Source organism: Sorex araneus, chromosome 7 (genome assembly GCF_027595985.1).
Source record: "Sorex araneus isolate mSorAra2 chromosome 7, mSorAra2.pri, whole genome shotgun sequence".
In the NCBI taxonomy this organism is placed as follows: domain Eukaryota; kingdom Metazoa; phylum Chordata; class Mammalia; order Eulipotyphla; family Soricidae; genus Sorex; species Sorex araneus.
In genome coordinates this window covers 316,247-339,355 of record NC_073308.1, presented here as the reverse complement: position 1 = coordinate 339,355, position 23,109 = coordinate 316,247, and positions in this window count along the sequence as shown.

Sequence of the window (23,109 nt, the reverse complement as noted above, 5' to 3'; positions counted from 1 at the left end):
TGGGGGCCAGAGCTCATTGCGCATGCGTGGCGGCCATGGCGCACTGCGCATGCGTGGCGGCCAGAGTGCACTGCGCATGCGTGGCGGCCAGAGCACACTGCGCATGCGTGGGGGCCAGAGCGCATTGTGCATGCGTGGCGGCCAGAGTGCACTGCGCATGCCTGGCGGCCAGCGCGCACTGCGCATGCGTGGCGGCCAGAGCGCACTGCGCATGCGTGGGGGACAGAGCGCATTGCGCATGCGTGGCGGCCAGAGCACACTGCGCATGCCTGGCGGCCAGAGCGCACTGCGCATGCGTGGCGACCAGAACGCACTTCACATTCATGGCGGCCAAGGCGCACTGCGCATGCGTGGCCGCCAGAGCGCACTGCGCATGCCTGGCGGCCAAGTCGCACTGCACATGCGTGGTGGCTAGAGCGCACTGCGCATGCGTGGCGGCCAGAGCGCACTGCGCATGCGTGGCCGCCAGAGCGCACTACGCATGCGTGTTGGCCAAGGCGCACTGCGCATGCGTGGCGACCAGAGCGCACTGCGCATGCGTGGCGGCCAAGGCGTTCTGCGCATGCGTGGCGGCCAGCGCGCACTGCGCATGCGTGGGGGCCAGAGCGCACTGCGCATGCCTGGCGGCCAGAGCGCACTGCGCATGCGTGGCGACCAGAACGCACTGCGCATTCGTGGCGACCAAGGCGCACTGCGCATGCGTGGCGGCCAGAGCGCACTGCACATGCATGGCGGCCAAGGCGCACTGCGCATGCGTGGCGACAGGAGCGCACTGCGCATTCGTGGCGGCCAAGTCACACTGCGCATGCGTGGCGGCCAGAGCGCACTGCGCTTGCATGGCGGCCAAGTCGCACTGCGCATGCGTGGCGGCCAGAGCGCATTGCGCATACTTGGTAGCCATGACAGAGTGACCTCATATGGGGTGATTGGCGGGAGCCAATAGATGAGCGCGACCTCATGTGGGGTGATTGGCGAGAGCCAATAGATCACATCAGAGTCGGGGCAACCAGGCTATATAAGGACTGCCATTACCCGGGTTGTTGTACTTTCTCTTGCGTTGCGTCCAGAGCACATTGCGAATTGTGGCAGCCAGAGCGCATTGCGCATGCGTGGAGGCCAAAGCGCATTGCGCATACGTGGCGGCCAGAGCACACTGCGCATGCATGGCGGCCAGAGCGCCTTGCGCATGCGTGGCGGCCAGAGCGCATTTCGCATGCGTGGCGGCCAGAGCGCATTGGGCATGCGTGGCGGCCAGTGCTCATTGCGCATGCGTGGAAGCCAGAGCACACTGCGCATGCGTGGCGGCCAGAATGCACTGCGCGTGCGTGGCGCCCAGAGCTCATTGCACATGCGTGGCGGCCAGAGCGCATTGCGCATGGGTGGCGGCCAGAGCGCATTGCGCATGCTTCTCGGCCAGAGCACATTGCGCATACGTGGTGGCCATGACAGAGAGACATAATATGGGGTGATTGGCGAGAGCCAATGGACCCCGTCAGAGGCGGGGCAACCAGGCCATATAAGGACTGCCATTAACCGGGTTGTTGTCCTTTCTCATGCGTGGCAGCCAGAGCGCACTGCTCATTCGTTGCGGCCAGAGCGCATTGCGTATGCGTGGCGGCCAGAGCGCATTGCGCATGCGTGGCGGCCAGAGCGCATTGCGCATACTTGGTAGCCATGACAGAGTGACCTCATATGGGGTGATTGGCGGGAGCCAATAGATGAGCGCGACCTCATGTGGGGTGATTGTGAGAGCCAATAGATCACGTCAGAGGCGGGGCAACCAGGCTATATAAGGACTGCTATTACCCGGGTTGTTGTACTTTCTCATGCGTGGCGGCCAGAGCACATTGTGAATTGTGGCAACCAGAGTGCATTGTGCATGCGTGGCGGCCGGAGTGCATTGCGCATGCGTGGCGGCCAGAGCGCAATGCGCATGCGTGTCGGCCAGAGCGCACTGCGCATTCGTGGCGGCCATAGCGCATTGCGCATACGTGGCGGCCAGAGCGCATTGCGCATGCGTGGCGGCCAGAGCGCATTGCGCATACGTGGTGGCCATGATAGAGAGACCTCATATGGGGTGATTGGCGGGAGCCAATAGATGAGCGCGACCTCATATGGGGTGATTGGCGAGAGCCAATTGATGAGCGCCACCTCATATGGGGTGATTGGCGAGAGCCAATAGAGCACGTCAGAAGCGGGGCAACCAGGCTATATAAGAACTACCATTACCCGGGTTGTTGTTCTTTCCTTGCGTGGTGGCCAGAGCGCATTACGCATGTGTGGCGGCCAGAGCGCATTGCGAATGCGTGGCGGGCAGAGCGCACTGCGCATGCGTGACGGCCAGAGCACATTGCGCATGCGTGGAGACCAGAGCTCATTGCGCATGCATGGCGGCCAGAGCGCACTGCGCATACATGGCGGCCAGAGCGCATTGCGCATGTGTGGGGGCCAGAGCTCATTGCGCATGCGTGGCGGCCATGGCGCACTGCGCATGCGTGGCGGCCAGAGTGCACTGCGCATGCGTGGCGGCCAGAGCACACTGCGCATGCGTGGGGGCCAGAGCGCATTGTGCATGCGTGGCGGCCAGAGTGCACTGCGCATGCCTGGCGGCCAGCGCGCACTGCGCATGCGTGGCGGCCAGAGCGCACTGCGCATGCGTGGGGGACAGAGCGCATTGTGCATGCGTGGCGGCCAGAGCACACTGCGCATGCCTGGCGGCCAGAGCGCACTGCGCATGCGTGGCGACCAGAACGCACTTCACATTCGTGGCGGCCAAGGCGCACTGCGCATGCGTGGCCGCCAGAGCGCACTGCGCATGCCTGGCGGCCAATTCGCACTGCGCATGCGTGGCGGCTAGAGCGCACTGCGCATGCGTGGCGGCCAGAGCGCATTGCGCATGCGTGGGGGCCAGAGCGCACTGCGCATTCGTGGCGGCCATAGCGCATTGCGCATACGTGGCGGCCAGAGCGCATTGCGCATGCGTGGCGGCCAGAGCGCATTGCGCATACGTGGTGGCCATGATAGAGAGACCTCATATGGGGTGATTGGCGGGAGCCAATAGATGAGCGCGACCTCATATGGGGTGATTGGCGAGAGCCAATTGATGAGCGCCACCTCATATGGGGTGATTGGCGAGAGCCAATAGAGCACGTCAGAAGCGGGGCAACCAGGCTATATAAGAACTACCATTACCCGGGTTGTTGTTCTTTCCTTGCGTGGTGGCCAGAGCGCATTACGCATGTGTGGCGGCCAGAGCGCATTGCGAATGCGTGGCGGGCAGAGCGCACTGCGCATGCGTGACGGCCAGAGCACATTGCGCATGCGTGGAGACCAGAGCTCATTGCGCATGCGTGGCGGCCAGAGCGCACTGCGCATACATGGCGGCCAGAGCGCATTGCGCATGTGTGGGGGCCAGAGCTCATTGCGCATGCGTGGCGGCCATGGCGCACTGCGCATGCGTGGCGGCCAGAGTGCACTGCGCATGCGTGGCGGCCAGAGCACACTGCGCATGCGTGGGGGCCAGAGCGCATTGTGCATGCGTGGCGGCCAGAGTGCACTGCGCATGCCTGGCGGCCAGCGCGCACTGCGCATGCGTGGCGGCCAGAGCGCACTGCGCATGCGTGGGGGACAGAGAGCATTGCGCATGCGTGGCGGCCAGAGCACACTGCGCATGCCTGGCGGCCAGAGCGCACTGCGCATGCGTGGCGACCAGAACGCACTTCACATTCGTGGCGGCCAAGGCGCACTGCGCATGCGTGGCCGCCAGAGCGCACTGCGCATGCCTGGCGGCCAAGTCGCACTGCGCATGCGTGGCGGCTAGAGCGCACTGCGCATGCGTGGCGGCCAGAGCGCATTGCGCGTGCGTGGCGGCCAGAGCGCATTGCGCATACTTGGTAGCCATGACAGAGTGACCTCATATGGGGTGATTGGCGGGAGCCAATAGATGAGCGCGACCTCATGTGGGGTGATTGTCGAAAGCCAATAGACCATGTCAGAGGCGGGGTAAACAGGCTATATAAGGACTGCCATTACCCGGGTTGTTGTTCTTTCTCATGCGTGGCGGCCAGATCGCATTTCGCATGCGTGGCGGCCATGACATAGTGACCTGTATGGGGTGATTGGTGAGAGCCAATAGATGAGCGCCACCTCATATGGGGACTGCCATTACCCAGGTTGTTGTTCTTTCTCATGCGTGGCGGCCAGAGCGCACTGCGCATGCGTGGCGGCCAGAGCGCACTGCGCATGCGTCGCGGCCAGAGCGCACTGCGCATGCGTGGGGGCCAGAGCGCATTGTGCATGCGTGGCGGGCAGAGCACACTGCGCATGCGTGGCGGCCAGAGCGCACATCGCAAGCGTGGCGGCCAAGTCGCACTGCGCATGCGTGGCGACAGAGCGCACTGCGCTTTCGTGGCGGCCAAGGCGCACTGCGCATGCGTGGCGGCCAGAGCGCACTGCGCATGTATGGCGGCCAAGGCGCACTGCGCATGCGTGGCGGCTAGAGCGCACTGCGCATTCGTGGCGGCCAGAGCGCATTGCGCATGTGTGGGGGCCAGAGCGCACTGCGCATTCGTGGCGGCGAGAGCGCAATCCGCATGCGTGTGGGCCAGAGTGCATTGCGCATGCGTGGCGGCCAGAGCGCACTTCGCATGCCTGGCGGCCAGAGCGCACAGCGCATGCGTGGCGGCCAGAGCGCACTGCGCATGCATGGCGGCCAAGGCGCACTGCGCATGTGGGTCGGCAAGAGCGCACTGCGCATTCGTGGCGGCCGAGCGCACTGCGTATGCGTGGCTGCCAGAGCGCACTGCGTATTCGTGGCGGCCAGAGCGCATTGCGCATGCGTGGCGGCCAGAGCGCATTGCGCATACTTGGTAGCCATGACAGAGTGACCTCATATGGGGTGATTGGCGGGAGCCAATAGATGAGCGCGACCTCATGTGGGGTGATTGTCGAAAGCAATAGACTACGTCAGAGGCGGGGTAACCACGCTATATAAGGACTGCCATTACCCGGGTTGTTGTTCTTTCTCATGCGTGGCGGCCAGAGCGCATTTTGCATGCGTGGCGGCCATGACAGTGTGACCTATATGGGGTGATTAGCGGGAGCCAATAGATGAGCACCACCTCATATGGGGTGATTGGTGAGAGCCAATAGATGAGCGCCACCTCATATGGGGACAGCCATTACCCGGGTTGTTGTTCTTTCTCATGCGTGGCGGACAGAGCTCACTGCGCATACCTGGCGGCCAGAGCGCACATCGCATGCGTGGCAGCCAAGGAGCACTGCGCATGCCTGGCGACCAGAGCGCACTGCGCATTCGTGGCGGCCAAGGCGCACTGCGCATGCGTGGCGGCCCGAGTGCACTGCGCATGCATGGCGGCCAAGGCGCACTGCGCATGCGTGGCGGCCAGAGCGCACTGCGCATTCGTGGCGGCCAGAGCTTATTGTGCATGCGTGGGGCAAGAGCGCACTGCGCATTCGTGGCGGTCAGAGCGCATTGCGCATGCGTGGCGGCCAGAGCGCATTGCACATACTTGGTAGCCATGACAGAGTGACCTCATATGGGGTGAATGGCGGGAGCCAATATATGAGCGCCACCTCATGTGGGGTGATAGTCGAAAGCCAATAGACCACGTCAGAGGCAGGGCAACCAGGCTATATAAGGAGAGCCATTACCCGGGTTGTTGTTCTTTCTAATGCGTGGGGGCCAGAGCGCACTGCGCATTCGTGGCGGCCAGAGCGCATTGCGCATTCGTGGTGGCCAGAGCGCATTGCGCATGCGTGGGGGCCAGAGCGCACTGCGCATTCTTGGTGGCCAGAGCGCATTGCGCATGCGTGGGGGCGAGAGCGCATTGCGCATGCGTGGCGACCAGAGCGCACTGCGCATGCGTGGCGGCCAGAGCGCATTGCGCATGCGTGGGGGCCAGAGCGCACTGCGCATTCGTGGCGGCCAGAGCGCATTGCGCAAGCTTGGGGGCCAGAGCGCACTGCGCATTCGTGGCAGCCAGAACGCATTGCGAATGCGTGGGGGCCAGAGCGCACTGCGCATTCTTGGTGGCCAGAGCGCACTGCGCATGCGTGGGGGCCAGAGCGCACTGCGCATGCGTGGGGGCCAGAGCGCATTGCGCATACTTGGTAGCCATGACAGAGTGACCTCATATGGGGTGATTGGGGGGATCCAATAGATGAGCGCGACCTCCTGTGGGGTGAGTGTCGAAAGCCAATAGACCACGTCAGAGGCGGAGCAACCAGGCTATATAAGGACTGCCATTACCCGGGTTGTTGTTCTTTCTCATGCGTGGCGGCCAGAGCACATTTCGCATGCGTGGTGGCCATGACAGATTGACCTATATGGGGTGATTGGCGGGAGCCAATAGATGAGCACCACCTCATATGGGGTGATTGGTGAGAGCCAATAGATGAGCGCCACCTCATATGGGGACTGCCATTACCCGGGTTGTTGTTCTTTCTCATGCGTGGCGGCCAGAGCGCACTGCGCATGCCTAGAGGCCAGAGCGCACTGCGCAAGAGTTGTGGCCAGAGCGCACTGCGCATGCGTGGGGGCCAGAGCGCACTGCGCAAGCGTTGTGGCCAGAGCGCACTGCGCATGCGTGGGGGCCAGTGCGCACTGCACATTCATGTCGGCCAGAGCGCACTGCGCATGCGTGGCGACCAGAGCGCAATGCGCATGCGTGGCGGCCAGAGCGCACTGCGCATGCGTGGGGGCCAGAGCGCATTGCGCATGCGTGGCGACCAGAGCGCACTGCGCATGCGTGGCGGCCAGAGCGCATTGCGCATACGTGGTGGCCATGATAGAGAGACCTCATATGGGGTGATTGGCGGGAGCCAATAGATGAGCGCGACCTCATATGGGGTGATTGGCGAGAGCCAATTGATGAGCGCCACCTCATATGGGGTGATTGCCGAGAGCCAATAGAGCACGTCAGAAGGGGGGCAACCAGGCTATATAAGAACTACCATTACCCGGGTTGTTGTTCTTTCTCTTGCGTGGTGGCCAGAGTGCATTGTGCATGTGTGGCGGCCAGAGCGCATTGCGAATGCGTGGCGGGCAGAGCGCACTGCGCATGCGTGGCGGCCAGAGCGCACTGCGCATGCATGGCGGCCAGAGCGCATTGCTCATGCGATCGGGCCAAAGCGCACTGCGCATGCGTGGGGGCCAGAGCGCACTGTGCATTCATGTCGGCCAGAGCGTACTGCGCATGCGTGACGGCCAGAGCGCACTGCGCATTCGTGGCCGCCAAAGCGCACTGTACATGCGTGTTGGCCAAGGCGCACTGCGCATGCGTGGGGGCCAGAGCGCACTGCGCATTCATGTCGGCCAGAGTGCATTGGGCATGCGTGAGGGCCATAGCGCATTGCGCATGCGTGGCGGCCACAGCGCATTGCGCATACTTGGTAGCCATGACAGAGTGACCTCATATGGGGTGATTGGCGGGAGCCAATAGATGAGCGCGACCTCATGTGGGGTGATTGGTGAGAGCTATAGACCACGTCAGAGGCGGGGCAACCAGGCTATATAAGGACTGCCATTACCCGGGTTGTTGTTCTTTCTAATGCGTGGCGGCCAGAGCGCATTTCGAATGCCTGGCGGCCAGAGCGCACTGCGCATGCGTGGCGCCCAGAGCGCACTGCGCATGCGTGGCGGCCAGAGCGCACTGCGCATGCGTGGCGCCCAGAGCGCACTGCGCATGCGTGGCGCCCAGAGCGCATTGCGCATGCGTGGTGGCCAGAGCGCACCGCGATTGTGTGGAGGCCAGAGCGCACTGCGCATGTGTGGGGGCCTGACCGCACTGCGCATGCGTGGTGGCCACAGCGCACTGCGCATGCGTGGCGGCCAGAGCGCACAGCGCATGCGTGGCGGCCAGAGCACACTGCGCATGCGTGGCGGCCAAAGAGCACTGCGCATGCGTGGCGGCCAGAGCGCATTGCGCATGCGTGGCGGCCAGAGCGCATTGCGCATACGTGGTGGCCATGATAGAGAGACCTCATATGGGGTGATTGGCGGGAGCCAATAGATGAGCGCGACCTCATATGGGGTGATTGGCGAGAGCCAATTGATGAGCGCCACCTCATATGGGGTAATTGGCGAGAGCCAATAGAGCACGTCAGAAGCGGGGCAACCAGGCTATATCAGAACTACCATTACGCGGGTTGTTGTTCTTTCTCTTGCGTGGTGGCCAGAGCGCATTGCGCATGTGTGGCGGCCAGAGCGCATTGCGAATGCGTGGCGGGCAGAGCGCACTGCGCATGCGTGACGCCCAGAGCACATTGCGCATGCGTGGAGACCAGAGCTCATTGCGCATGCGTGGCGGCCAGAGCGCACTGCGTATGCATGGCGGCCAGAGCGCATTGCGCATGTGTGGGGGCCAGAGCTCATTGCGCATGCGTGGCGGCCATGGCGCACTGCGCATGCGTGGCGGCCAGAGTGCACTGCGCATGCGTGGCGGCCAGAGCGCACTGCGCATGCGTGGGGGCCAGAGCGCATAGCGCATGCGTGGCGGCCAGAGCGCACTGCGCATGCCTGGCGGCCAGCGCGCACTGCGCATGCGTGGCGGCCAGAGCGCACTGCGCATGCCTGGCGGCCAGAGCGCACTGCGTATGCGTGGCGACCAGAACGCACTGCGCATTCGTGGCGGCCAAGGCGCACTGCGCATGCGTGGCGGCCAAGGCGCACTGCGCATGCGTGGCGACCAGAGCGCACTGCGCATGCATGGCAGCCAAGGCGCACTGCGCATGCGTGGCGGCCAGAGCGCACTGCGCATGCATGGCAGCCAAGTCGCACTGCGCATGCGTGGCGGCCAGAGCTCACTGCGCATGCGTGGCTGCCAGAGAGCACTGCGTATTCGTGGCGGCCAGAGCGCATTGCGCATGCGTGGGGGCCAGAGCGCATTGCGCATGCGTGGCGGCCAGAGCGCATTGCGCATACTTGGTAGCCATGACAGAGTGACCTCATATGGGGTGATTGGCGGGAGCCAATAGATGAGCGCGACCTCATGTGGGGTGATTGTCGAAAGCAATAGACTACGTCAGAGGCGGGGCAACCAGGCTATATAAGGACTGCCATTACCCGGGTTGTTGTTCTTTCTCATGCGTGGCGGCCAGAGCACATTTTGCATGCGTGGCGGCCATGACAGTGTGACCTATATGGGGTGATTAGCAGGAGCCAATAGATGAGCACCACCTCATATGGGGTGATTGGTGAGAGCCAATAGATGAGCGCCACCTCCTATGGGGACTGCCATTTCCCGGGTTGTTGTTCTTTTTCATGTGTGGCGGCCAGAGCTCACTGCGCATACCTGGCGGCCAGAGCGCACATCGCATGCGTGGCAGCCAAGGCGCACTGCGCATGCCTGGCGACCAGAGCGCACTGCGCATTCGTGGCGTCCAAGGCGCACTGCGCATGCGTGGCGGCCCGAGTGCACTGCGCATGCATGGCGGCCAAGGCGCACTGCGCATGCGTGGCGGCCAGAGCGCACTGCGCATTCGTGGCGGCCAGAGCGCATTGTGCATGCGTGGGGCAAGAGCGCACTGCGCATTCGTGGCGGTCAGAGCGCATTGCGCATGCGTGACGGCCAGAGCGCATTGCACATACTTGGTAGCCATGACAGAGTGACCTCATATGGGGTGAATGGCGGGAGCCAATATATGAGCGCCACCTCATGTGGGGTGATTGTCGAAAGCCAATAGACTACGTCAGAGTCGGGGCAACCAGGCTATATAAGGACTGCCATTACCCGGGTTGTTGTTCTTTCTAATGCATGGGGGCCAGAGCGCACTGCGCATGCGTGGCGACCAGAGCGCACTGCGCATGCGTGGCGGCCAGAGCGCATTGCGCATGCGTGGGGGCCAGAGCGCACTGCGCATTCGTGGCGGCCAGAGCGCATTGCGCATACGTGGCGGCCAGAGCGCATTGCGCATGCGTGCCGGCCAGAGCGCATTGCGCATACGTGGTGGCCATGATAGAGAGACCTCATATGGGGTGATTGGCGGGAGCCAATAGATGAGCGCGACCTCATATGGGGTGATTGGCGAGAGCTAATGGATGAGCGCCACCTCATATGGGGTGATTGGCGAGAGCCAATAGAGCACGTCAGAAGCGGGGTAACCAGGCTATATAAGAACTACCATTACCCGGGTTGTTGTTCTTTCCTTGCGTGTTGGCCAGAGCGCATTGCGCATGTGTGGCGGCCAGAGCGCATTGCGAATGCGTGGCGGGCAGAGCGCACTGCGCATGCGTGACGCCCAGAGCACATTGCGCATGCGTGGAGACCAGAGCTCATTGCGCATGCGTGGCGGCCATGGCGCACTGCGCATGCGTGGCGGCCAGAGTGCACTGCGCATGCGTGGCGGCCAGAGCGCACTGCGCATGCATGGGGGCCAGAGCGCATTGCGCATGCGTGGCGGCCAGAGCGCACTGCGCATGCCTGGCGGCCAGCGCGCACTGCGCATGCGTGGCGGCCAGAGCGCACTGCGCATGCGTGGGGGACAGAGCGCATTGCGCATGCGTGGCGGCCAGAGCGCACTGCGCATGCCTGGCGGCCAGAGCGCACTGCGCATGCGTGGCGACCAGAACGCACTGTGCATTCGTGGCAGCCAAGGCGCACTGCGCATGCGTGGCGGCCAGAGCGCACTGCGCATGCATGGCGGCCAAGTCGCACTGCGCATGCGTGGCGGCCAAGGCGCACTGCACATGCGTGGCGACCAGAGCGCACTGCGCATTCGTGGCGGCCAAGGCGCACTGCGCATGCGTGGCGGCCAGAGCGCACTGCGCATGTGTGGCGGCCAGAGCGCACTGCGCATGCGTCGCGGCCAGAGCGCACTGCGCATGCGTGGCGGCCAAGGCGCACTGCGCATGCGTGGCGGCCAAGGCGCACTGCGCATGCGTGGCGGCCAGAGCTCACTGCGCATGCGTGGCTGCCTGAGAGCACTGCGTATTCGTGGCGGCCAGAGCGCATTGCGCATGCGTGGGGGCCAGAGCGCATTGCGCATGCGTGGCGGCCAGAGCGCATTGCGCATACTTGGTAGCCATGACAGAGTGACCTCATATGGGGTGATTGGCGGGAGCCAATAGATGAGCGCGACCTCATGTGGGGTGATTGTCGAAAGCAATAGACTACGTCAGAGGCGGGGCAACCAGGCTATATAAGGACTGCCATTACCCGGGTTGTTGTTCTTTCTCATGCGTGGCGGCCAGAGCGCATTTTGCATGCGTGGCGGCCATGACAGAGTGACCTATATGGGGTGATTAGCAGGAGCCAATAGATGAGCACCACCTCATATGGGGTGATTGGTGAGAGCCAATAGATGAGCGCCACCTCCTATGGGGACTGCCATTTCCCGGGTTGTTGTTCTTTCTCATGTGTGGCGGCCAGAGCTCACTGCGCATACCTGGCGGCCAGAGCGCACATCGCATGCGTGGCAGCCAAGGCGCACTGCGCATGCCTGGCGACCAGAGCGCACTGCGCATTCGTGGCGGCCAAGGCGCACTGCGCATGCGTGGCGGCCCGAGTGCACTGCGCATGCATGGCGGCCAAGGCACACTGCGCATGCGTGGCGGCCAGAGTGCACTGCGCATGCGTGGCGGCCAGAGCCAATTGTGCATGCGTGGGGCAAGAGCGCACTGCGCATTCGTGGCGGTCAGAGCGCATTGCGCATGTGTGGCGGCCAGAGCGCATTGCACATACTTGGTAGCCATGACAGAGTGACCTCATATGGGGTGAATGGCGGGAGCCAATATATGAGCGCCACCTCATGTGGGGTGATTGTCGAAAGCCAATAGACTACGTCAGAGTCGGGGCAACCAGGCTATATAAGGACTGCCATTACCCGGGTTGTTGTTCTTTCTAATGCATGGGGGCCAGAGCGCACTGCGCCTTCGTGGCGGCCAGAGCGCATTGCGCATTCGTGGTGGCCAGAGCGCATTGCGCATGCGTGGGGGCCAGAGCGCACTGCGCATTCGTGGTGGCCAGAGCGCATTGCGCATGCATGGGGGCCAGAGCGCACTGCGCATGCGTGGCGACCAGAGCGCACTGCGCATGCGTGGCGGCCAGAGCGCATTGCGCATGCGTGGGGGCCAGAGCGCACTGCGCATTCGTGGCGGCCAGAGCGCATTGCGCATACGTGGCGGCAAGAGCGCATTGCGCATGCGTGGCGGCCAGAACGCATTGCGCATACGTGGTGGCCATGATAGAGAGACCTCATATGGGGTGATTGGCGGGAGCCAATAGATGAGCGCGACCTCATATGGGGTGATTGGCGAGAGCCAATGGATGAGCGCCACCTCATATGGGGTGATTGGCGAGAGCCAATAGAGCACGTCAGAAGCGGGGCAACCAGGCTATATAAGAACTACCATTACCCGGGTTGTTGTTCTTTCCTTGCGTGGTGGCCAGAGCGCATTGCGCATGTGTGGCGGCCAGAGCGCATTGCGAATGCGTGGCGGGCAGAGCGCACTGCGCATGCGTGACGCCCAGAGCACATTGCGCATGCGTGGAGACCAGAGCTCATTGCGCATGCGTGGGGGCCAGAGCGCACTGCGCATGCGTGGCGGCCAGAGTGCACTGCGCATGCGTGGCGGCCAGAGCGCACTGCGCATGCGTGGGGGCCAGAGCGCATTGCGCATGCGTGGCGGCCAGAGCGCACTGCGCATGCCTGTCGGCCAGCGCGCACTGCGCATGCGTGGCGGCCAGAGCGCACTGCGCATGCGTGGGGGACAGAGCGCATTGCGCATGCGTGGCGGCCAGAGCGCACTGCGCATGCCTGGCGGCCAGAGCGCACTGCGCATGCGTGGCGACCAGAAGGCACTGCGCATTCGTGGCAGCCAAGGCGCACTGCGCATGCGTGGCGGCCAGAGCGCACTGCGCATGCATGGCGGCCAAGTCGCACTGCGCATGCGTGGCGGCCAAGGCGCACTGCACATGCGTGGCGACCAGAGCGCACTGCGCATTCGTGGCGGCCAAGGCGCACTGCGCATGCGTGGCGGCCAGAGTGCACTGCGCATGCATGGCGGCCAAGTCGCACTGCGCATGCGTGGCGGCCAAGGCGCACTGCACATGCGTGGCGACCAGAGCGCACTGCGCATTCGTGGCGGCCAAGGCGCACTGCGCATGCGTGGCGGCCAGAGCGCATTGCGCATGCGTGGCGGCCAGAGCGCATTGCGCATACTTGGTAGCCATGACAGAGTGACCTCATATGGGGTGATTGGCGGGAGCCAATAGATGAGCGCGACCTCATGTGGGGTGATTGTCGAAAGCCAATAGACCATGTCAGAGGCGGGGTAAACAGGCTATATAAGGACTGCCATTACCCGGGTTGTTGTTCTTTCTCATGCGTGGCGGCCAGAGCGCATTTCGCATGCGTGGCGGCCATGACATAGTGACCTGTATGGGGTGATTGGCGGGAGCCAATAGATGAGCACCACCTCATATGGGGTGATTGGTGAGATCCAATAGATGAGCGCCACCTCATATGGGGACTGCCATTACCCGGGTTGTTGTTCTTTCTCATGCGTGGCGGCCAGAGCGCACTGCGCATGCGTGGCGGCCAGAGCGCACTGCGCATGCGTCTCGGCCAGAGCGCACTGCGCATGCGTGGGGGCCAGAGCGCATTGTGCATGCGTGGCGGGCAGAGAACACTGCGCATGCCTGGCGGCCAGAGCGCACTGCGCATGCGTGGCGATTAGAGCGCACTGCGCATTCGTGGCGGCCAAAGCGCACTGCGCATGCGTCGCGGCCAGAGCGCACTGCGCATGCGTCGCGGCCAGAGCGCACTGCGCATGCGTGGCGGCCAGAGCGCACTGCGCATGCGTGGCGGCCAGAGCGCACTGCGCATGCGTCGCGGCCAGAGCGCACTGCGCATGCGTCGCGGCCAGATCGCACTGCACATGCGTCGCGGCCAGAGCGCACTGCGCATGCGTGGCGGCCAGAGCGCACTGCGCATGCGTGGCGGCCAGAGCGCACTGCGCATTCGTGGCGGCGAGAGCGCAATCCGCATGCGTGTGGGCCAGAGCGCATTGCGCATGCGTGGCGGCCAGAGCGCATTGCGGATGCGTGGCGGCCAGAGCGCATTGCGCATACGTGGTGGCCATGATAGAGAGACCTCATATGGGGTGATTGGCGGGAGCCAATAGATGAGCGCTACCTCATATGGGGTGATTGGCGAGAGCCAATTGATGAGCGCCACCTCATATGGGGTGATTGGCGAGAGCCAATAGAGCACGTCAGAAGCGGGGCAACCAGGCTATATAAGAACTACCATTACCCGGTTGTTGTTCTTTCTCTTGCGTGGTGGCCAGAGCGCATTTCGCATGTGTGATGGCCAGAGCGCATTGCGAATGCGTGGCGGGCAGAGCTCACTGCGCATGCGTGACGCCCAGAGCACATTGCGCATGCGTGGAGACCAGAGCTCATTGCGCAGGCGTGGCGGCCAGAGCGCACTGCGCATGCATGGCGGCCAGAGGGCATTGCGCATGTGTGGGGGCCAGAGCTCATTGCGCATGCGTGGCGGCCATGGCGCACTGCGCATGCGTGGCCTCCAGAGCGCACTGCGCATGCGTGGGGGACAGAGCGCATTGCGCATGCGTGGCGGCCAGAGCGCACTGCGCATGCCTGGCGGCCAGCGCGCACTGCGCATGCGTGGCGGCCAGAGCGCACTGCGCATGCGTGGGTGACAGAGCGCATTGCGCATGCGTGGCGGCCAGAGCGCACTGCGCATGCCTGGCGGCCAGAGCGCACTGCGCATGCGTGGCGACCAGAACGCACTGCGCATTCGTGGCGGCCAAGGCGCACTGCGCATGCGTGGCGGCCAGAGCGCACTGCGCATGCATGGCGGCCAAGTCGCACTGCGCATGCGTGGCGGCCAAGGCGCACTGCGCATGCGTGGCGACCAGAGCGCACTGCGCATTCGTGGCGGCCAAGGCGCACTGCGCATGCGTGGCAGCCAGAGCGCACTGCGCATGCATGGCGGCCAATTCGCACTGCGCATGCGTGGCGGCCAGAGCGCACTGCGCATGCGTGGCGGCCAGAGCGCACTGCGCATGCGTCGCGGCCAGAGCGCACTGCGCATGCGTGGGGGCCAGAGCGCATTGTGCATGCGTGGCGGGCAGAGCACACTGTGCATGCCTGGCGGCCAGAGCGCACTGCGCATGCGTGGCAGCCAGAGCGCACATCACATGCGTGGCGGCCAAGGCGCACTGCGCATGCGTGGCGACAGAGCGCACTGCGCATTCGTGGCGGCCAAGGCGCACTGCGCATGCGTGGCGGCCAGAGCGCACTGCGCATGTATGGCGGCTAAGGCGCACTGCGCATGCGTGGCGGCCAGAGCGCACTGCGCATTTTTGGCGGCCAGAGCGCATTGCGCATGTGTGGGGTCCAGAGCGCACTGCGCATTCGTGGCGGCGAGAGCGCAATCCGCATGCGTGTGGGCCAGAGCGCATTGCGCATGCGTGGCGGCCAGAGCGCATTACGCATGCCTGGCGGACAGAGCGCACTGCGCATGCCTGGCGGCCAGAGCGAACTGCGCATGCGTGGCGGCCAGAGCGCACATCGCATGCGTGGCGGCTAAGGCGCACTGCGCATGCGTGGCGACAGAGCGCACTGCGCATTCGTGGCGGCCAAGGCGCACTGCGCATGCTGGCGGCCAGAGCGCACTGCTCATGTATGGCGGCCAGAGCGCACTGCGCATGCGTGGCGGCCAGAGCGCACTGCGCATTCGTGGCGGCCAGAGCGCATTGCGCATGTGTGGGGGCCAGAGCGCACTGCGCATTCGTGGCGGCCAGAGCGCAATCCGCATGCGTGTGGGCCAGAGCGCATTGCGCATGCGTGGCGGCCAGAGCGCACTGCGCATGCCTGGCGGCCAGAGCGCACTGCGCATGCGTGGCGGCCAGAGCGCACATCGCATGCGTGGCGGCCAAGGCGCACTGCGCATGCGTGGCGACCAGAGCGAACTGCGCATTCGTGGCGGCGAAGGCGCACTGCGCATGCGTGGCGGCCAGAGCGCACTGCGCTTGCATGGCGGCCAAGGCGCACTGCGCATGTGGGTCGGCAAGAGCGCACTGCGCATTCGTGGCGGCCAGAGCGCACTGCGCATGCGTGGCTGCCAGAGCGCACTGCGTATTCGTGGCGGCCAGAGCGCATTGCGCATGCGTGGGGGCCAGAGCGCATTGCGCATGCGTGGCGGCCACAGCGCATTGCGCATACTTGGTAGCCATGACAGAGTGACCTCATATGGGGTGATTGGCGGGAGCCAATAGATGAGCGCGACCTCATGTGGGGTGATTGGTGAGAGCTATAGACCACGTCAGAGGCGGGGCAACCAGGCTATATAAGGACTGCCATTACCCGGGTTGTTGTTCTTTCTAATGCGTGGCGGCCAGAGCGCATTTCGAATGCCTGGCGGCCAGAGCGCACTGCGCATGCGTGGCGCCCAGAGCGCACTGCGCATGCGTGGCGGCCAGAGCGCACTGCGCATGCGTGGCGCCCAGAGCGCACTGCGCATGCGTGGCGCCCAGAGCGCATTGCGCATGCGTGGTGGCCAGAGCGCACCGCGATTGTGTGGAGGCCAGAGCGCACTGCGCATGTGTGGGGGCCTGACCGCACTGCACATGCGTGGTGGCCACAGCGCACTGCGCATGCGTGGCGGCCAGAGCGCACAGCGCATGCGTGGCGGCCAGAGCACACTGCGCATGCGTGGCGGCCAAAGAGCACTGCGCATGCGTGGCGGCCAGAGCGCATTGCGCATGCGTGGCGGCCAGAGCGCATTGCGCATACGTGGTGGCCATGATAGAGAGACCTCATATGGGGTGATTGGCGGGAGCCAATAGATGAGCGCGACCTCATATGGGGTGATTGGCGAGAGCCAATTGATGAGCGCCACCTCATATGGGGTAATTGGCGAGAGCCAATAGAGCACGTCAGAAGCGGGGCAACCAGGCTATATAAGAACTACCATTACGCGGGTTGTTGTTCTTTCTCTTGCGTGGTGGCCAGAGCGCATTGCGCATGTGTGGCGGCCAGAGCGCATTGCGAATGCGTGGCGGGCAGAGCGCACTGCGCATGCGTGACGCCCAGAGCACATTGCGCATGCGTGGAGACCAGAGCTCATTGCGCATGCGTGGCGGCCAGAGCGCACTGCGTATGCATGGAGGCCAGAGCGCATTGCGCATGTGTGGGGGCCAGAGCTCATTGCGCATGCGTGGCGGCCATGGCGCACTGCGCATGCGTGGCGGCCAGAGTGCACTGCGCATGCGTGGCGGCCAGAGCGCACTGCGCATGCGTGGGGGCCAGAGCGCATAGCGCATGCGTGGCGGCCAGAGCGCACTGCGCATGCCTGGCGGCCAGCGCGCACTGCGCATGCGTGGCGGCCAGAGCGCACTGCGCATGCCTGGCGGCCAGAGCGCACTGCGTATGCGTGGCGACCAGAACGCACTGCGCATTCGTGGCGGCCAAGGCGCACTGCGCATGCGTGGCGGCCAAGGCGCACTGCGCATGCGTGGCGACCAGAGCGCACTGCGCATGCATGGCAGCCAAGGCGCACTGCGCATGCGTGGCGGCCAGAGCGCACTGCGCATGCATGGCAGCCAAGTCGCACTGCGCATGCGTGGCGGCCAGAGCTCACTGCGCATGCGTGGCTGCCAGAGAGCACTGCGTATTCGTGGCGGCCAGAGCGCATTGCGCATGCGTGGGGGCCAGAGCGCATTGCGCATGCGTGGCGGCCAGAGCGCATTGCGCATACTTGGTAGCCATGACAGAGTGACCTCATATGGGGTGATTGGCGGGAGCCAATAGATGAGCGCGACCTCATGTGGGGTGATTGTCGAAAGCAATAGACTACGTCAGAGGCGGGGCAACCAGGCTATATAAGGACTGCCGTTACCCGGGTTGTTGTTCTTTCTCATGCGTGGCGGCCAGAGCGCATTTTGCATGCGTGGCGGCCATGACAGAGTGACCTATATGGGGTGATTAGCAGGAGCCAATAGATGAGCACCACCTCATATGGGGTGATTGGTGAGAGCCAATAGATGAGCGCCACCTCCTATGGGGACTGCCATTTCCCGGGTTGTTGTTCTTTATCATGTGTGGCGGCCAGAGCTCACTGCGCATACCTGGCGGCCAGAGCGCACATCGCATGCGTGGCAGCCAAGGCGCACTGCGCATGCCTGGCGACCAGAGCGCACTGCGCATTCGTGGCGGCCAAGGCGCACTGCGCATGCGTGGCGGCCCGAGTGCACTGCGCATGCATGGCGGCCAAGGCGCACTGCGCATGCGTGGCGGCCAGAGCGCACTGCGCATTCGTGGCGGCCAGAGCGCATTGTGCATGCGTGGGGCAAGAGCGCACTGCGCATTCGTGGCGGTCAGAGCGCATTGCGCATGCGTGACGGCCAGAGCGCATTGCACATACTTGGTAGCCATGACAGAGTGACCTCATATGGGGTGAATGGCGGGAGCCAATAGATGAGCGCCACCTCATGTGGGGTGATTGTGAGAGCCAATAGATCACGTCAGAGGCGGGGCAACCAGGCTATATAAGGACTGCTATTACCCGGGTTGTTGTACTTTCTCATGCGTGGCGGCCAGAGCACATTGTGAATTGTGGCAACCAGAGTGCATTGTGCATGCGTGGCGGCCGGAGTGCATTGCGCATGCGTGGCGGCCAGAGCGCAATGCGCATGCGTGTCGGCCAGAGCGCATTGCGAATGCATGGCTGCCAGAGCGCATTGCGCATGTGTGGCGTACAGAGCTAATTGCACATGCGTGGCGGCCAGAGCGCATTGCGCATGCGTGACGTCCAGAGCGCATTACGCATGCGTGGTGGCCATGACAGAGAGACCTCATATGGGGTGTTTGGCGGGATCCAATAGATGAGCGCGACCTCCTATGGGGTGATTGGCGAGAGGTAATTGATGAGCGCCACCTCATATGGGGTGATTGTCGAGAGCCAATAGAGCACGTCAGAGGTGGGGCAACCAGGGTATATAAGAACTACCATTACCCGGGTTGTTGTTCTTTCTCATGCGTGGATGCCAGAGCGCATTGAGCATGCGTGGCGTCCAGAGCGCATTGCGCATGCGTGGCGGCCAGAGCGCACTGCGCATGGGTGGCGCCCAGAGCGCATTGCGCATGTGTGGCGGCCATGGCTCATGCGCATGCGTGGAAGCCAGAGCACACTGCGCATGCGTGGCGGCCAGAGCGCACTGCGCATGCGTTGCGGCCAGAGCGCACTGCGCATGCGTGGCGGCCAGAGCGCACTGCGCATGCGTTGTGGCCAAGGCGCACTGCGCATGCGTGGCGGCCAGAGCGCACTGCGCATGCGTGGCGGCCAGAGCGCACTCGCATGCGTGGCCCCGGAGCGCACTGCGCATGCGTGGCGGCCAGAGCGCATTGCTCATGCGTTGTGGCCAGAGAGCATTGCGCATCGTGGCGGCCAGAGCGCATTGTGCATGCTTGGCGGCCAGAGCGCATTGCGCATACGTGGTGGACATGACAGAGAGACCTCATATGGGGTGATTGGCGAGAGCCAATAGACCACGTCAGAGGCGGGGCAACCAGGCTATATAAGGACTGCCATTACCCGGGTTGTTGTTCATTCTCATGCGTGGCGGCCAGAGCGCATTGCGCATGCGTGGCGGCCAGAGCGCACTGCGCATGCGTGGCTGCCAGAGCGCACTGCGCATGCGTGGCGGCCAGAGCGCACTGCGCATGCGTGTTGGCCAAGGCGCACTGCGCATGCGTGGCGACCAGAGCGACTGCGCATGCGTGTTGGCCAAGGCGAACTGCGCATGCGTGGCGGCCAGAGTGCACTGCGCATGCGTATTGGCCAAGGCGCACTGCGCATGCGTGGCGACCAGAGCGCACTGCGCATTCGTGGCGGCCAAGGCGCACTGCGCTTGAGTGGCGGCCAGAGCGCACTGCGCATCCGTGGGGGCCAGAGCGCACTGCGCATGCGTGTCGGCCAGAGCAGACAGCGCATGCGTGGCAGCAGAGCGCACTGCGCATGTATGGCGGCCAAGGCGCACTGCGCATGTGTGGCGGCCAGAGCGCACTGCGCATTCGTGGCGGCCAGAGCGCAATCCGCATGCGTGTGGGCCAGAGCGCATTGCGCATGCTTGGCGGCCAGAGCGCACTGCGCATGCCTGGCGGCAGGAGCGCACTGCGCATGCGTGGCGGCCAGAGCGCACATCGCATGCGTGGCGGCCAAAGCGCACTGCGCATGCGTGGCGACCAGAGCGAACTGCGCATTCGTGGCGGCGAAGGCCAACTGCGCGTGCGTGGCGGCCAGAGCGCACTGCGCATGCATGGCGGCCAAGGTGCACTGCGCATGCGGGTCGGCAAGAGCGCACTTCGCATTCGTGGCGGCCAGAGCGCACTGCGCATGCGTGGCTGCCAGAGCGCACTGCGCATGCGTGGCGGCCAGAGCACACTGGCATGCGTGGCGGCCAAGGCGCACTGCGCATGCGTGGCGGCCAGAGCGCACTGCGCATGCATGGCAGCCAAGTCGCACTGCGCATGCGTGGCGGCCAGAGCGCACTGCGCATGCGTGGCGGCCAGAGCGCACTGCGCATGCGTGGCGGCCCGAGCGCATTGCGCATGCGTGGCGGCCAGAGCGCATTGCGCATGCATGGCGGTCAGAGCGCACTGCGCTTTCGTGGTGGCCAGGGCGCATTGCGCATGCATGGGGGCCAGAGCGCACTGCGCATGCGTCGCGACCAGAGCGCACTGCGCATGCGTGGCGGCCAGAGCGCATTGCGCATGCGTGGGGGCCAGAGCGCACTGCGCATTCGTGGCGGCCATAGCGCATTGCGCATACGTGGCGGCCAGAGCGCATTGCGCATGCGTGGCGGCCAGAGCGCATTGCGCATACGTGGTGGCCATGATAGAGAGACCTCATATGGGGTGATTGGCGGGAGCCAATAGATGAGCGCGACCTCATATGGGGTGATTGGCGAGAGCCAATTGATGAGCGCCACCTCATATGGGGTGATTGGCGAGAGCCAATAGAGCACGTCAGAAGCGGGGCAACCAGGCTATATAAGAACTACCATTACCCGGGTTGTTGTTCTTTCCTTGCGTGGTGGCCAGAGCGCATTACGCATGTGTGGCGGCCAGAGCGCATTGCGAATGCGTGGCGGGCACAGCGCACTGCGCATGCGTGACGGCCAGAGCACATTGCGCATGCGTGGAGACCAGAGCTCATTGCGCATGCGTGGCGGCCAGAGCGCACTGCGCATACATGGCGGCCAGAGCGCATTGCGCATGTGTGGGGGCCAGAGCTCATTGCGCATGCGTGGCGGCCATGGCGCACTGCGCATGCGTGGCGGCCAGAGTGCACTGCGCATGCGTGGCGGCCAGAGCACAATGCGCATGCGTGGGGGCCAGAGCGCATTGTGCATGCGTGGCGGCCAGAGTGCACTGCGCATGCCTGGCGGCCAGCGCGCACTGCGCATGCGTGGCGGCCAGAGCGCACTGCGCATGCGTGGGGGACAGAGCGCATTGCGCATGCGTGGCGGCCAGAGCACACTGCGCATGCCTGGCGGCCAGAGCGCACTGCGCATGCGTGGCGACCAGAACGCACTTCACATTCGTGGCGGCCAAGGCGCACTGCGCATGCGTGGCCGCCAGAGCGCACTGCGCATGCCTGGCGGCCAAGTCGCACTGCGCATGCGTGGCGGCTAGAGCGCACTGCGCATGCGTGGCGGCCAGAGCGCATTGCGCATGCGTGGCGGCCAGAGCGCATTGCGCATACTTGGTAGCCATGACAGAGTGACCTCATATGGGGTGATTGGCGGGAGCCAATAGATGAGCGCGACCTCATGTGGGGTGATTGTCGAAAGCCAATAGACCATGTCAGAGGCGGGGTAAACAGGCTATATAAGGACTGCCATTACCCGGGTTGTTGTTCTTTCTCATGCGTGGCGGCCAGATCGCATTTCGCATGCGTGGCGGCCATGACATAGTGACCTGTATGGGGTGATTGGTGAGAGCCAATAGATGAGCGCCACCTCATATGGGGACTGCCATTACCCAGGTTGTTGTTCTTTCTCATGCGTGGCGGCCAGAGCGCACTGCGCATGCGTGGCGGCCAGAGCGCACTGCGCATGCGTCGCGGCCAGAGCGCACTGCGCATGCGTGGGGGCCAGAGCGCATTGTGCATGCGTGGCGGGCAGAGCACACTGCGCATGCGTGGCGGCCAGAGCGCACATCGCAAGCGTGGCGGCCAAGTCGCACTGCGCATGCGTGGCGACAGAGCGCACTGCGCTTTCGTGGCGGCCAAGGCGCACTGCGCATGCGTGGCGGCCAGAGCGCACTGCGCATGTATGGCGGCCAAGGCGCACTGCGCATGCGTGGCGGCTAGAGCGCACTGCGCATTCGTGGCGGCCAGAGCGCATTGCGCATGTGTGGGGGCCAGAGCGCACTGCGCATTCGTGGCGGCGAGAGCGCAATCCGCATGCGTGTGGGCCAGAGTGCATTGCGCATGCGTGGCGGCCAGAGCGCACTTCGCATGCCTGGCGGCCAGAGCGCACAGCGCATGCGTGGCGGCCAGAGCGCACTGCGCATGCATGGCGGCCAAGGCGCACTGCGCATGTGGGTCGGCAAGAGCGCACTGCGCATTCGTGGCGGCCAGAGCGCACTGCGTATGCGTGGCTGCCAGAGCGCACTGCGTATTCGTGGCGGCCAGAGCGCATTGCGCATGCGTGGCGGCCAGAGCGCATTGCGCATACTTGGTAGCCATGACAGAGTGACCTCATATGGGGTGATTGGCGGGAGCCAATAGATGAGCGCGACCTCATGTGGGGTGATTGTCGAAAGCAATAGACTACGTCAGAGGCGGGGTAACCACGCTATATAAGGACTGCCATTACCCGGGTTGTTGTTCTTTCTCATGCGTGGCGGCCAGAGCGCATTTTGCATGCGTGGCGGCCATGACAGTGTGACCTATATGGGGTGATTAGCGGGAGCCAATAGATGAGCACCACCTCATATGGGGTGATTGGTGAGAGCCAATAGATGAGCGCCACCTCATATGGGGACAGCCATTACCCGGGTTGTTGTTCTTTCTCATGCGTGGCGGACAGAGCTCACTGCGCATACCTGGCGG